Source organism: Haliotis rubra, unplaced genomic scaffold (genome assembly GCF_003918875.1).
Source record: "Haliotis rubra isolate DU_JTF1 unplaced genomic scaffold, ASM391887v1 Scf136, whole genome shotgun sequence".
Lineage (NCBI taxonomy): Eukaryota > Metazoa > Mollusca > Gastropoda > Lepetellida > Haliotidae > Haliotis > Haliotis rubra.
Window position 1 is genome coordinate 673,288 of NW_025765292.1, and position 15,492 is coordinate 688,779.

A 15,492-nucleotide genomic window follows, 5' to 3' on the forward strand; every position below is an offset into this window, starting at 1 on the left:
TAAACGTCAAACACCTCTCGGAGCTAAGATAATTATGACATTAAACAATTTGAAACTGATCTACAAAATCAGCTCTTGTATAGAAGAGACGTTCACCTGTGCTGTGTCATGGACTCCTGTACAGCGTGAAGACTTCTACTGCCCTCATCAGAAACACACGTAAACCTTCTCGGGCTCTTGAAATTTATTTTTCTCACATGATGTTTACGTGGTGTTTTATAAAGATCACGTGAACAAATTACAGTTGAATTTGGACAATGATGGGGACAAAACTGTTGAAGAAATTAGACTTGGCATCATGCAGAGTATGTATCGCGGCGTACCCATGGTGTTTAGCGACACATGACCAGACAGCCAGACGTAACATTCGGATCATCTCTGTTCGTTGTATGGTTGTGCTCGGACGAAGGTACTGCACGTCCATAAAGACGAGACTGGTGAGTATGGTTGTTTTACTCGTGAATATCATCAGAGCAACAACGTTTAAACACCTTAGTGGGTGTTATTCGCTATTGTTCGGTACGATCACTATGGAAAAAGTCGGACCGCCGTACAATCTATAATCGTCGTGTGTCGTGCACACTGTCCCCTGGGTGTGGAGGTAATGCAGCCGTAGTGAGGATTATCTGCCATGTAATCCCTTATATACATTCGAGGGCAGACCCACGGGATTCCAGAGAAGAATAGGTTCCCAGTAACACGGCGCATGTCGTTAGAGACATACACGGTGACCACGCACGCCCTGTGATGTTGCTGGTTGTGTGGTATCATGGTGACATGGATCGTTGATGGAGTTTTGTGTCGATGGATCTGTCTGGTCCGGGCTCAATCAGTCATAGGCCGTCGTCGATTGGTACTGTTACAAACTGATTGATACTGTTACAAACTGATTGATACTGTTACAAACTGTGGCGTTTACCTATATTCACTCGTTGTGAGTTGTCAAATTACAACCCATGACGTCTCTAGTTTTCACGGGACCAAAAGCCGGATAGTACACCATTGAAATAAACGTAAATACAGTAAAGGAAGTACATCCTATGACCGGATTCGCGTATGTTTCCTGTATTTTCCAACTTCGGATGCTTATTATATATGAAACTGCGCCTTTGCATCATATGATCATCGTATATTGACGTATGCAAAATCAACTTTTGCATGTATGCTACGACCGGATTTGCAGACATTTCCAAGCGTGAATTCAGAAGCTGATACCAGTAAATGGTTGGTCCTAGAGTATTTCCAATAAACTCCTTGTAATTCGTGCTGAGATTTCCTAATCTTTTCTAAGATTACTAGGGTTGGAAACATGAATACTTCTAAGGTAGGGAAACATATGTAAATTTATCAATTTTCACTCCTTAGAAACTAATATATTCTGAATATCAAGGGTATGCGTTTGAACAGTTTTATAGGTTATATTACCTGAGCTAAACCAAGATAATCGCAGAATTTTCCACTGTGTTAAATACTGGTTTCATATTGTTTTATTTTCACAAATGCTGAAGCCTTTGACATCAAGGCTCATATAACCTTCTCAAACTTCTACCGATGAGGGGCCTGGCTGAGCAAAAACATTTTATGCAAGTGGACAGATTTCCATTAGGTCATCGGTTTCTCCACTTCCCTTCAACCCGTTGTCAGTTTTTAGACAAATGTGAGTAGGAAAAATGGCTTGAGAACAGAGTTTGAGCCGTTAAGCGTTTGTCTGAATGTAGCCATTCAGATTGGGGTTGGAAGTTTTAAAGCAGTATATTATTGTTTTTTTTCCCGATTATTGTTTTATAATCGCCGACAAATCACAAGCAGGAGTTTCATATCCGTGTATTGTTCAATGCAGTAAAGCTCTGGAATACATGAATACTGTATTCAATAAGAAAAGATCTGTAGAAATATTTGTGTTTTGCAACCTGCTAAAAACTGAATAAATAATAGGTACTTTAGCACCTTAGTGTTGTTCTACTTTTCGGTTATACAGTTTCCTATCAGTACGTTAAAGTTACACGATTTATGTTTGTTTTGAAATGAACAGTTTGCACAACCTGAGCAAATACGCAGCCCATCTAGAGATCTGGAAAAATATCAATGCATAACTCTATATACAGATTTGGGGGTATGAGGTTTGGCATGTGACTTTTCCCTCCTTATTCTGAATTCAAATTTGACGGATGTGTTTAAAGAGAGTTTAAATTAATATTCTTCCAGAAATATGATTAATGCTGCCTAAAAATAATATGCTTACGACCCAGTTTTTGCCCGATTCGCGTACGCACGAGTGCACGCACCCGGGTATAAAATACTGATAACAGCGGGCAAATTTATTTTTTCACATCCGCGGCAAGAGTCAGTCGAATATTTAAACAGAAAAGACAATAGGAGAGTGACATGCATAACTAAGAACTATACATATGTAGACATGTTGCGTTTCCAAACCATTTCCTTCTAAATTTATTTTCTATCTACGAAATATATCCAATACTGATTATGTGTAATAACGAGTTTCACAAACACCTGCACTCTAAACCTAAGTGTTCTAGTTCTGAACACTATGAGAACACCCTTCCTGTAACGCAGTCGGAGTGTTCTGATTTAGACACTATGTGTTCTGCCGTCAGAACAGTAGTGTTCCCACTCTTCAGAACACTCTTTGTGTGTTCTATATGTGCTCATTTCAGAACACCCCGGAGGCCTTGGACGCTGTAACAGATTTAGAACGCCCTTTGAGTGTTCTGAGCCTTATTTCAGAACACTAGTGTTCTCACACTTCCATCCGCCAAACATGAACGAATAAAAACCACAACAAAATGGAATGATTCAAAACTTTATTGACATCTATACTGACTACTAAACCGTGTTATTATCGTTTTGTTAGACCGCGGACGGCTAAATAGAGTGTAGGAGAAGAATCTAACTTTAAATACAGCAACACATTCGTGCACATCTTATAACATATGCAGTTAAAGTTGCATCATTGAAGAAAACGCTGAGAAAAGAGTCCCTATATCTCAGGGTCGGACAAGGATGAGATAACGTCCCCGATTACTCTGAACCTACAAAACCATCGTGTATGCTCTGGAATAGCTTAAATTGAAAATGTAGTACATCGCCATCAGTTTCAATACCGGGGCCATGATGCCACCTCGACACTCACCTAGCATGACACGGTGTCGGCAGCGATGTGGAGGCCGGCCAGAGCATCACCCCTGACGAAAGCGACGATTTTTGGACCCTCTGAGGCTTTTGTCTTCAGAGCCTCGTCAATCTCATCAACGGTCACATCCTACAATACAATAAATAATACAATTTTACACTAAATAATTCATTTGACAGATATGATGTGGCATACGCGTGATTTCAAATTTCAACTGAACTCTAATTCATGACACACAATTTTGAATGAAAATACTGTTTTATTTCACCCACAAACAAATATGAAAAAACGCTTATCCAACGGTTTCAGTCAATACAAAACAGGTTCCATTTTGTAAGAATAGGCAATTCACGTTTGTACATTGTGGAAGAATCTTGGTAACCACCCACTTAATGATAACTTTCCTTACATTACAGGATATAATCAGGTGACAGCTTCTACATTCAAATTATGGGCTAGTGAATTATTTTGTGGGCTGGTAATTTTCAGGCACAGCTAAACCCGACTGGCTAGCAAAAGTTGGAAACTATATTTCGCACACTGGATGCAAATGACATGGTTATTTACACATATTCCAAACATGACGAAATGGCTTTGGGAATGTTTGTTTGTCATACCGCATATCTCTTGACGTCTAGACGTTTGAAATATATTGGACATGCTTAATAATATTGACCGTGTCTGTACAGTGTAACCTGATACCAACTGCCCTGGGGCATAATGCAAGTAACACGGCCTTATAACTCGTTACAGACAGTAAGTTAGTTCTGTTTATCGGGAGCTTTTGTAACTTGCAATAAACGCTTTTACCCTTGGCCTGATGTCTAAACAGTTACAAACATATTTTCCCATGCAATTTCTCCTTTGTGAGTTGTACAGAGTGGCCATGTTTTCGGGTACATTTGTGTACTGGCTTGTCCTTGCATCAGTTTGTTGCGTGCCCAACAGCTGGGCCTGGGTGACCTTGACTTTCCTCAAGCGCCTGTGTCATCACTGTTTGTCAGTGATTCATTCCTGAGAGCTATGAAAGCGTGCAGTCTAGCAAATATCAATTATGATTATGTAACTGCTGAACATTAGGGATAATGTTATTATAATTATAGTCAATGAGCACTTTCATGTTAATTTTTCATTTTCATTGCTTTATTATAACGTCCAGCCAACCATGTAGCATAAACATATTTTTTTTACTTTAACGTACACTAGAGTCACGCTATATGATTATCTAATAGGGAAACGTTTTCTATTGAGAGAGGCCTGGCGAGCTCATAATCATATTAGAAAATGAGATTGCAGTGCTAACTGAGACTATTGTGGCAACCCTATTCATAACGGTTCAGCCTCTTGAACAAGAAAGGAGACACAAACATTACCCTAGATCTTATGGACAACTCCTATGTCTGATGTTTACGAAATATATGAACTCGCATACTCAAATATGATAATCAAGAAAAGACTAGGAAATAGGCCAAATCTCAGTTTACATAAAGCTCCTGGGTTTCAAATAAGAAGTAAATGTGTAGGGGTGTTTACGCAACGCCCATACGTCCTTTGTTCAAATCTTCAGCATCCAGATGGCATTGGGCATGCTGAAGTAATCTGAATGTTTAACACGGATAGATAGATTTCACTTTTAACCTTAAACTTCGAACATAAAAACCTGTCGTCAGTGGACAGTACAACTACTAGAATATCACAGATTTTGATTAAAGAAAAGCATGCTACTAAAAAAGATATCAAGCAATCTTTATTCCCTCAAAGTACATGAGTTACATAAAACAAACATAATATTTACAACAATATTTCAAATAATGTCTTTAAAAAGCATGACAAATTCTTAATGATCTTAATAATCCCATTACACACCAGCTTCTTATAATCTACTAAAGATGGATATTTGTAATAATACTCATTAATCAAACTTTGTTTATAGAGAACAATAGAGTATAGAAATGTGCTGGGGATCAGCCACAACTGGACGTATATCACAATACTAGGGACCTTGAAGACGTACAGTACTTTCGCTACCTGTATGGACCCAACTTGTTTTTTTCATCATTCCTTCAGATGTTGGTGATTTGTTTGCAAATTAATCATACATTAAAATAAGATTCTAGATTAAGATCACGGAGGATGAAAAATGCTTTGAATGAAATGGGACTACCCTCTCAGGGGAACAGGCATTTAGAGTCTTACCAGTGCAAGGGCAGTTTAGTCTCTGAGATGAAATTACATTTTGTAAATTATATGTCAAAAACAATGTCAAACTGAAGAAATCTAGATTTGCCACAGTAGACATGCTTGGGAACTTATGTGTGTATCAAAAGAAATTTAATTTACGATAGTTGACAAGGTGTCAAGTACCCAGATGTTTATTGTGTGTGAACAGAATTAAATGGCGGCGTGAATGCATGTCAGTTTACAAATACCAATGTACGACAATGTAGTCGCTCATCATATCAACCACTGGAATCGACACAGATAGAATATGTTCTGAAAATAGATGCATTCATTACAAGTTAGTAATGCGAAAATGTAAAGAGAAGAAAAAGAGAAAGAAGGAAAGGGATATTTGGAGAACTTGAGAGATAAGAATATTAATTTAGATGAGATAGAGAGGACTCCTGTTAAGATGGGTCCTATTGATGGATATGACATCTGTAAAATTCTTCTTGAGCCGAACACCCGTGAAGATCCGGGTTAGAATTGATCTTCAGTAACCCATCACGATTGCAGTAGAATAGAGAGTGTGGGTTCGAATCTCAGATTGCATAGTACTAGAATCGGTACTTTGCTGAGAAAGTGTAATTCCAAATATAACCTGTGGTAAAACAGAATACATGTACAGCAACCGGAAATCATAGTTATCCTCGTATCAAATTTTTAGTTAAACCTTTGAAACAGAAGAAATGCAAAACATTCATGAAACTGTAAAATTCTGTTGAAATTGTCAGGTACTGGCATCACGTGAGCGAACGTTCATAGATTCATGTTACGCTGGCCTAATGGTATGGCTTGTGTCCTGTAGGTGAACCAGATATGCATGGTTATCAAAGCACGTTAGCTTAACCAATGATGTCTTTACGAGAGTCTCTAAACCGAACATAATAAACTACCAGGCAAAAGAAAGTTATCACCGACTTGACTTGGCCAAAAAATAGAAACAAAGGTATATGATAATTATTTTACAAACAGAAATCATTTTCCAATAATTTGACCGAAAATTCATTGTAATGCTGGTCTTGTATTTGACGCAATTCATTAAGAAAGAGTCAAGGTGTCAAAATATACAATACACAAATCAGAGTTCATTCAAAGTGCATGAGGAGTCACATAATGAGACAGGTGTCGGGGAACACGTAATAAATACACGCCAACACACACACGTCTCCTCATTGACGTCGTCAGTCGGCGATGACGTCAGCAGGAATCCTATTCCAACAGGTTCTGTTTAAGTTGCTGTCAGTTCGTTGGAGGTGGTACACGCTGTCTCAGCTGACAATCAAGATAAGCCCAGAGATGTTCAATTAGGGTTCAGGTCGGGAGAACGCGCTGGCCAAGGCAATACGTTGACGTTAACGTTGTGCAGGTATTCTCGAACAATTCCGGTGGTGTGAGGCCTTGCGTTGTCGTGCTGAAAAATTATTCATCTTGGCTGTTGTCGAATGATGGGCACCAGAAAAGGTCTCAACACTTCATTTCTGTATCGCTGGGCATTCAGATTTCCTCGGATGATAACCAGTCTTGTTATTCTCTGGCCACAAATGCCGCCCCATACCCATGATGCCTCCTCCATCGATCGGATGAACTTCTTGAACAAAGTTAGGCGCCAGTCGCTCTCCTCTAAGTCGAAACACTCGAACGCGTTTCTGAACCGACATTCATCTGTAAAGAGCACTCTCTCCCAGTCACGTCACTGCCATCGACGTACAGTTTGTGCCCAGAAGAAGGGGATCTGCCGGATGTACAGGTCTTGTCGTGACTCTCGGTCTTCCCAGCCTCTTGGGTGGTCTTGTGTCTGGCCTGTGTGCTGGTAGCGGTTCATCAATGGTGGCCTGGCTGCAGTTGAAGGTTCTTGCCAGCTGATGTAGTGAAGCCCCCATGTTGGCCATTTCGATCATCATATCTCGTTGTGCTCTGTCAGTCTGTCTGATCAGGGGTCGGTGTCGTTTGATGTGGATGGCTTCAGTTAATTTCCGTTTGGTGAAGTCAGGCTGGTTGGCTGCCAGTATTGTGTATTCTGGCCCAGAATGTGATTGGGGTTGGCCTCAATATGTTCTGAGACAGCTGATTTGTTGTTTCATAATGCTAGAATATTCACAGAGACAATGCCAACAACAAGTACGTTATTTTATTCATTTATATTACCCTTCTTAGTGTGTGTATATGTTTAGTTGATAAAATGAGGGAAAGGTACATATTCCCTGTACCGGTACTGTCAGCTATTGCGCTCTGCAATTCACTTATTGGTGGATATGACATTCACTTTCTAAACATTCCATATTCCATCACTGGAAATCTACCCACACGCTAAGCATTTAAACCCATGTCTTAAACAACATTTACAATTAAATACATATAAGAAAACAATGGTCATATTTACACACCTGTCTCCCAAATGCTCTTTTCTTTCATAACCTGCGAAACAAATACAAATTTGGCGGCCAACTGAAACGTGGGTCATGTTGGCCTCGGATGGTACATATATTTCGTCACTGGGCGGTGGGGTAACCTAGTGGTTCAAGCGTTCGCTCGTCACGCCGAGACCAGGGTTCGATTCCCTACATGGGTACAATGCGTGAAGTCCGTTCCTGGTGTCCCCCGCCGTGATATTGCTGGAATATTGCTAAAAGCGATACTCATACCATACTTCACTCACTTATTTCGTCACGTTGGTAAATGTGGGAAATACTGTTCCTTCTTTTCAGACAGCATTTGTGTTGTCAGTGCAGTGGGACTTGAGTATGTCTAACTACCAAATATTGCAGTGATTAGTGTGTTCCTGTTCTATCATTAATCAGTACGGATTGGAGATTCAACGGGGTCAAGGATTATCCCTTGCTGATCATCCATGTGCTCAAAGCTATGTCTGCACAATTGTGGCATCAAATCCCCACAGCATACTCACTGATGGCAGTTTGGCCCGATTAACCTACTGAGAACAGGACGGGGTCAGCTATCAGGGGGTTCTTTAAAATTAGTAATCACAACTGCCAGATTTTTTAAGTGTACTAAACATGTGAATTACATCGTGATGTTTTGAAATTAAAAAAACCCACGACAACAACGCGATTACCAAAAGAGTGAGTGTAACGCCGCCTTTACAGTATTCCAGTTATATCATTACAGTATTCCAGTTATATCATTACAGTATTCCAGTTATATCATTACAGTATTCCAGTTATATCATTACAGTATTCCAGTTATATCATTACAGTATTCCAGTTATATCAGTACAGTTGTATCAGTACAGTAACAGTTATATCATTACAGTATTCCAGTTATATCATTACAGTATTCCAGTTATATCATTACAGTATTCCAGTTATATCATTGCAGTATTCCCGTTATATCAGTACAGTATTCCCGTTATATCATTACAGTATTCCAGTTATATCACTACAGTATTCCAGTTAAAGCATTACAGTATTCCAGTTATATCATTACAGTATTCCAGTTATATCATTCCAGTTATATCATTACAGTATTCCAGTTATATCATTACAGTATTCCAGTTATATCATAACAGTATTCCCGTTATATCATTACAGTATTCCAGTTATATCATTACAGTATTCCAGTTATATCATTGCAGTATTCCAGTTATAGCATTACAGTATTCCAGTTATATCATTACAGTATTCCAGTTATATCATGACAGTAACAGTTATATCATTACAGTATTCCCGTTATATCATAACAGTATTCCCGTTATATCATTACAGTATTCCAGTTATATCATTACAGTATTCCAGTTATATCATTGCAGTATTCTAGTAATAGCATTACAGTATTCCAGTTATATCATTACAGTATTCTAGTTATAGCATTACAGTATTCCAGTTATATCATTACAGTATTCCAGTTATATCATTACAGTTATATCAGTACAGTAACAGTTATATCATTACAGTATTCCAGTTATATCATTACAGTATTCCAGTTATATCAGTACAGTTATATCAGTACAGTTACTGTTATAGCATTACAGTTTTCCAGTTATATCATTACAGTATTCCCGTTATATCATTACAGTTATATCAGTACAGTAACAGTTATATCATTACAGTATTCCAGTTATATCATTACAGTATTCCAGTTATATCAGTACAGTTATATCAGTACAGTAACTGTTATAGCATTACAGTTTTCCAGTTATATCATTACAGTTTTCCAGTTATATCATTGCAGTATTCTAGTTATAGCATTACAGTATTCCAGTTATATCATTACAGAATTCCCGTTATTTCATTACAGTTATATCAGCACAGTAACAGTTATATCATTACAGTATTCCAGTTATATCATTACAGTATTCCCGTTATATCATTACAGTGATCCAGTTATATCATTACAGTATTCCAGTTATATCATTGCAGTATTCTAGTTATAGCATTACAGTATTCCAGTTATATCATTACAATATTCCAGTTATATTATTACAGTTATATCATTACAGTATTCCAGTTATATTCATTACAGTATTCCAGTTATATTCATTATCATTGCAGTATTCCAGTTATATCATTACAGTAACAGTTATATCATTACAGTAACAGTACAGTATATCATTACGGTATTCCAGTTATATCATTACAGTATTCCAGTTATATATCACACCGTCTCAGTTATTGTTGTGGTTATAGTTATAAATCCCTCACCGTCTCAGATTGTTGTGGAGAAACTCCCTCAGTCATGCAGTCCTCGACTTTTACCACTTTAGTGAAACCCAGGAGCATAGGTATTGTTCTGACAACCCTGGAATCATAATACGGACGAATCGGATATAAACACCACAATCACAATTGTTTGATTGGCTTTCTAGAAGATGGTGAGTCAATAATAAAGTATACAACTTTATTGATAACAGCTTTTTGTTTATTGCACAGAGCGACGTTTCGGTGTTGATGCTTGCACCGTTTTCAAGCTAAAAGTGAAAACGGTGTAACAATCTACACCGAAACGTCGCACTGTGGAATAAGCAAGAAGTTGTTATCCAAAAGGTTGCATGCTTTATTATTACCCCACAATCATAGGTTTCTGAGAAAGCCAAGGAATGTAATTCTCCACAGCAAGTTGCGGAGCGTTGGACGACAGAGCCACCCATTTACTTCTAATCACTATAACCATATTCCGGTTTATGGAGCCAATATACTACTCAAGAGCCGATATACTACTCAAGAGCCGATATACTACTCAAGAGCCGATATACTACAAGATAATGGTTGTTTGAGGTCTGTTTACCGGAGGAGGAAATGCCAAATGTATATGCCGAGACGCACGTGCAGCATTACAACATCGTGCAACACCTTGGTAACGATTGTGTTTGCGTACATACGTGAGAGAACAGATGCTCGTGCTTCACGAAACTTTACAGCAACAATCCCCTCGAACTGACGTGAATACCGTGCGTTCATGGAGTATATGACGTGGGAGTTAAGATCCCATTATAACCGTGGCGGTCGCAGGCGACAAAGGTCAAGACTTAAGTTGTGAGTTAAATTCTGTTTACCTTTACCAGAGACCATGTAATAATTATTGCATGTTGTCTGCTTTTACTAGTAACATTTCGATGAGACTAGGGTTAAAATGGTAGGACACACGCTGTTGCCTTTAGTAACAAGAGAATCATTTGTGTGAGTGAGTGGTCAGGGTTGTCGACATGGCTGATACCACCAATCAGTTCTGGCTTTTCTTAGGCGACGTTCCGTTACCCACAGTGGGGACAAGGGATGTGGAAACTTTAACTACTCGAGGGACGAATAAGTAACAGTACTTGACTCAAATATTTATAGTCAAACAAATATATGGTTGGAATATTCCTGCAACAAAGATGAACAACCGAACCGTGAGTGAGTGAGTGGGGTTTTAGCAAGATTCCAGCAATATCACTGTCAATGTCACCTTCAGACGTCATGGAATGACCGTCCAACTCAAGATAAGAATAACATAAATATTATGAAATGGAAACCAAAAATGCAATATTTAACAATAGACAAACTCTTTGGATAGAAATGCATGGTCAAACATTGTTTTTTACACCTGACACTTAGTTACATGTTAAAAGTATATACATTGTTAATGATTCCACATGATTTCATTCATGTAGGGTACATATTTACATATAGACATATAGACCCGTGAAGATCCAGTTTAGAATTGGTCTTCAGCAACCCATGCTTGTAAGAAGACTAATGGTATCGGGTGGGCAAGGCTCGCTGATTTGGTTGACACATGTCATCATATCCCAATTGCGTAGAGCGATGCTCATGATGTTGATCACCGGATTGTCTGGCCCAAACAGACCGCCGCCATATAGCTGGAAACAAGGAAACAGACAGAACATACAGGAATGTGAGGTGTTGCCTGCGTTCTGTGTATGTGAACGCACGCCTGTGTGTTGCCATGGTGTTGTGAGACAGGTGTTTTTCAAGACGATAGAAAATGTATATTTATTACTGACATGATCCTCAAATTATGCGTGGTGCATACATCCACTGGGGAGTTATGTAGGAATCAGAAGCACCGTAAATCCCCTTGATCCCCCAGAAAGGTGGTCTAGCTTTGGTTGCTCCTGGTTCATTGCCAAGTCTTAATTTATGCTAAGCTATATTCTGAGAATTTGCTTGGTTCAATATGGAATTGGTATATTTTTTCTTATATGAACTGAGATACTTAACCTACCGTTTTACTGTCATTTGTCGACAGACTCTTAGATATGCTCACCAACATTGAAAACGCACCAGTCTAAATTTGTCCATATTTTCATCAAGGTGTATTTCAGCATGACAATTATCAAGGACGAACATGAAGTCGAAGGGCATGTCTAGTTGACTAAATGCTTTAGAAACAAATTTCTGTTCACAGTATGACTCTTAATTCCAAAACGCATCAACATGCAGCCACTCCATGAAAACCCCGCGGAATTCATTCTGAAATCATGCAGACTGTGACATTAAACAAACTTTCTCATTGCTTCACTAACGATTGTGAAACGAGGACAGAGATGCCGAGGTTAACACCTCACGAAAGAGAACGTGCACTATTAGTGGCATGATTCAGGTTGGCACCAGCAGCAGGGATCTTGCTCGACAACTTGGACTTGGCCACTCCACCATCGTTAGGGTTCATAGACGACATCAGCAGACAGGCAGCACCCGTGACCTTCCACGACCGTGGCAACAACGTGTCATATTCATCGCCATATTGATGTTGACCATATTCGTGATCGAACGCTGCCGACTGCCAGGACTGCTGCACTAGTTCAAGGTCGACGTGGGGTCATCAGCGCTGACACCATGCGACGCCGTCTACACGCTACAGGGCTCCATGCTCGACGTCCTTACGTTGGACCAATTCTGACTGACAGACACCGTAATGAGCGTATACAATGGGCTAACAGGCATGTTCAGCAAAGGTTACAACAATGGTATGGTGTGGTAGTCACAGACTAGTTGCGTCTTCATCTACGTAATGCTGACGGCCGATTACGTGTTTGGCGTAGACGTGGTGAACGTTATGCTGATGAGTGTGTGGTTCATACAGACCGTTGGGGGGTGGGTGGAAGTGTCATGGTCTGGGGTGGAATAAGATACAATCACAGGACTGCCTTCATGTCTGTCAAGGGAGAGTTAATGCCCTTTACTACCGTGACCAGATTCTTCATCCTTCAATCACGACCAAGATGTCCATACTTTTCAGCAAGACAACGCACGGGCACACAGAGCTAGACATTCCATACAGTATCTGGCCCAGCAACACATCCTGGTAATTCATTGGCCAGCACTGTCGCCAGATGTATCCCCCATTGAGCACTTGTGGGACGATATTGGTCAAAGTCTTTCGCGGCGACAACAGATGCGAAACATCCGGGAACTTGAGGCTGCACTACTGCAGAAGTGAAATGCCATCCTCCAGAACTCTATTCGGACGCTTATTGACTCGACGAGCAGACGTTGCACTGCATGTGTCAATGCAAATGGCGGTCACACGCGATATTGACTTTTCGATTTGACCCCACGTTTGTTTGATCCTTTCTGACTGTGGAACAATTAAATGAATGAGCGTCTTTTCTGTGTTGATGTTTTTGTCAGTCGTCCATCTATTATTATCCACTGAAAAAAATATCAATTGCTTACACGTGCTTTTAGTAATCTGAACTTTTGTAAGTGGTGCGTTTTCAATGTTGGTGAGTATATAATTAGCTTGTTAATTAAATTATTTATATGGCCACAATATTCCCGATGCGATGTAAAAGCTTAACTCACTTACTAACTAGCTCGACCCGTGAAGGTCCGGGTTAGAATTGATCTTCAGTAACCCATGCTTTTCGTAAGAGGCGCCTAACGGCATCGGGTGGTCAGATTCGCTGACTTGGTTGACACAGGTCATCGGTTCCCAATTGAGCAGATCGATGCTCATGCTATTGATCCCTGGATTGTCTGGTCCAGACTCGATTATTTACAGACCGCCGTCATATAGCTGGAATATTGCTGCGTGCGGCGTAAAACTAAACTCACTCACTACTAACTAGCTCAAAACATGCATACGTGATCAGGATATGCTTATATAGAGGTCATTTAAATGAATCGTGAAGTATGAATAATTTACAATGTCATTCGGTACCACATTAATACTGCAATTGTTTGAATTATCAAAACTGTAAAGACCAAATGCATTACCAAAAGGAAAAACAATGCGTAAAAGTACCACCACACGAGAGCCACAGTATCAACGCACTGGACGTTCTGCAAAATAACCCAACGTGAATTGCAGCTGCGAAGTCAAGCCACGGACACTGCCGCCACACTATTGGAAGCAAGATGACAGCAGTTTGCTGTAGCCGGGGGTGTTGAATGTGTCGTAGAGTACCATCAAGTTTTTGCATGGTTACCAACATGCTGAAGGTGACATAACGGACCCTGGTCATACTGCCCCTTGACACTTCACACGGCAACGTTAGTCACAGCAACTAACGGCAACTGACCACAGCTGCCAACAGCAGATATTCCATCTTTGCGAAGGAAATCCGTCCGGAGAGTACGGAACCGCCTTTATGAAGGAGATTCAGCGTCAGTTCATTATGTATGCTGCATTGTCGTCCATATTGTTTTCTTGTGTACAGCTGTATACACGATACCGGTTTGGTGGGGTAATGATGTGTGCGGTTATCGTCAACACTGGTATATGTTACGTGTTAACTCGCGAACCAGTCGGTACATAGAGAACTAAATTGTGAAAATACAAGATCAATGAACACATTAAGAAATACGTTGAATCATGAAGGCAAGATGAATGGTTAAAATATGAAAACAGCCATAAATCAAGCAACATAACACAACTCAACGTCTTGAATGAGGCACGTGCTCCGTCCTTGAAATCGTCTGCACAGTTAGCATTCTGCGTGCATGACATGTATCATGCTATAACTTACTGCACGTCATTTGAAGGGTTTAGGTTTCTTCGCATGTGCGCTTCTACATTTCGTAAACTTGAACACAGATATGGTGCCTGGGTTGACAAAGTTGGAGAAACACCCTATTGAAGGTATACTACTGGAATAAAGTAACTACATTATTTTATGATATGCAAACGATAATAACATGATTTGTCTCTGACACTGCGCCTCATCTGGCAGGAGCGTTACGTTGGCTATAGCTAGTCGTTGCTATCTGCTGAACTGGTGAGGATGAATACAAACTGATCACAAACCATGACTATAGGTGGAAGATATGTATACTACAGGAATACAGTAACTGTGCTTTATTTGACGTTATGCCATTTTTAATGCAAATAATAATGACATGATTTGTGATGTTCTCCTTAATCACTGTTTAACTATTGACAGGATAATATCGAAATCTGTTTGATTTGACACAAGGCATCGTGACCCGCCCTTGAAGAGATGTGGTGTCAAAACTCAGTTCACAAATTCAGTATCGTGTGTGTTCACCATTGGCGTTGATGTGGGCTTGACAACGACGACGCATAGACGACCCTAAGCGATTGAAGAAAGCTTCGGGAATGTTGTTCCATGTCTGAACCAACGTTAATTCAGCTAACGTCAATGGCTGATTCTGAGCTTGACGTAAACGTCGCTCCATTTCATCCCAAGCGTGCTC

At 39.8% G+C, this 15,492-nt stretch overlaps 1 protein-coding gene across 2 annotated transcripts in view; it reads left to right on the forward strand.

Moving 5' to 3' along the window:
* Positions 1-319: 319 nt before the first annotated feature.
* LOC124268062 overlaps positions 320-15,492 on the forward strand; it is a 133,663-nt gene continuing 118,490 nt past the window's right edge. For both annotated transcript variants that reach the window (XM_046703072.1, XM_046703075.1), the window contains exon 1: positions 320-437. The gene's annotated coding sequence lies outside the window, so the exon portion shown is untranslated. The remainder of the gene's footprint in view (positions 438-15,492) is intronic.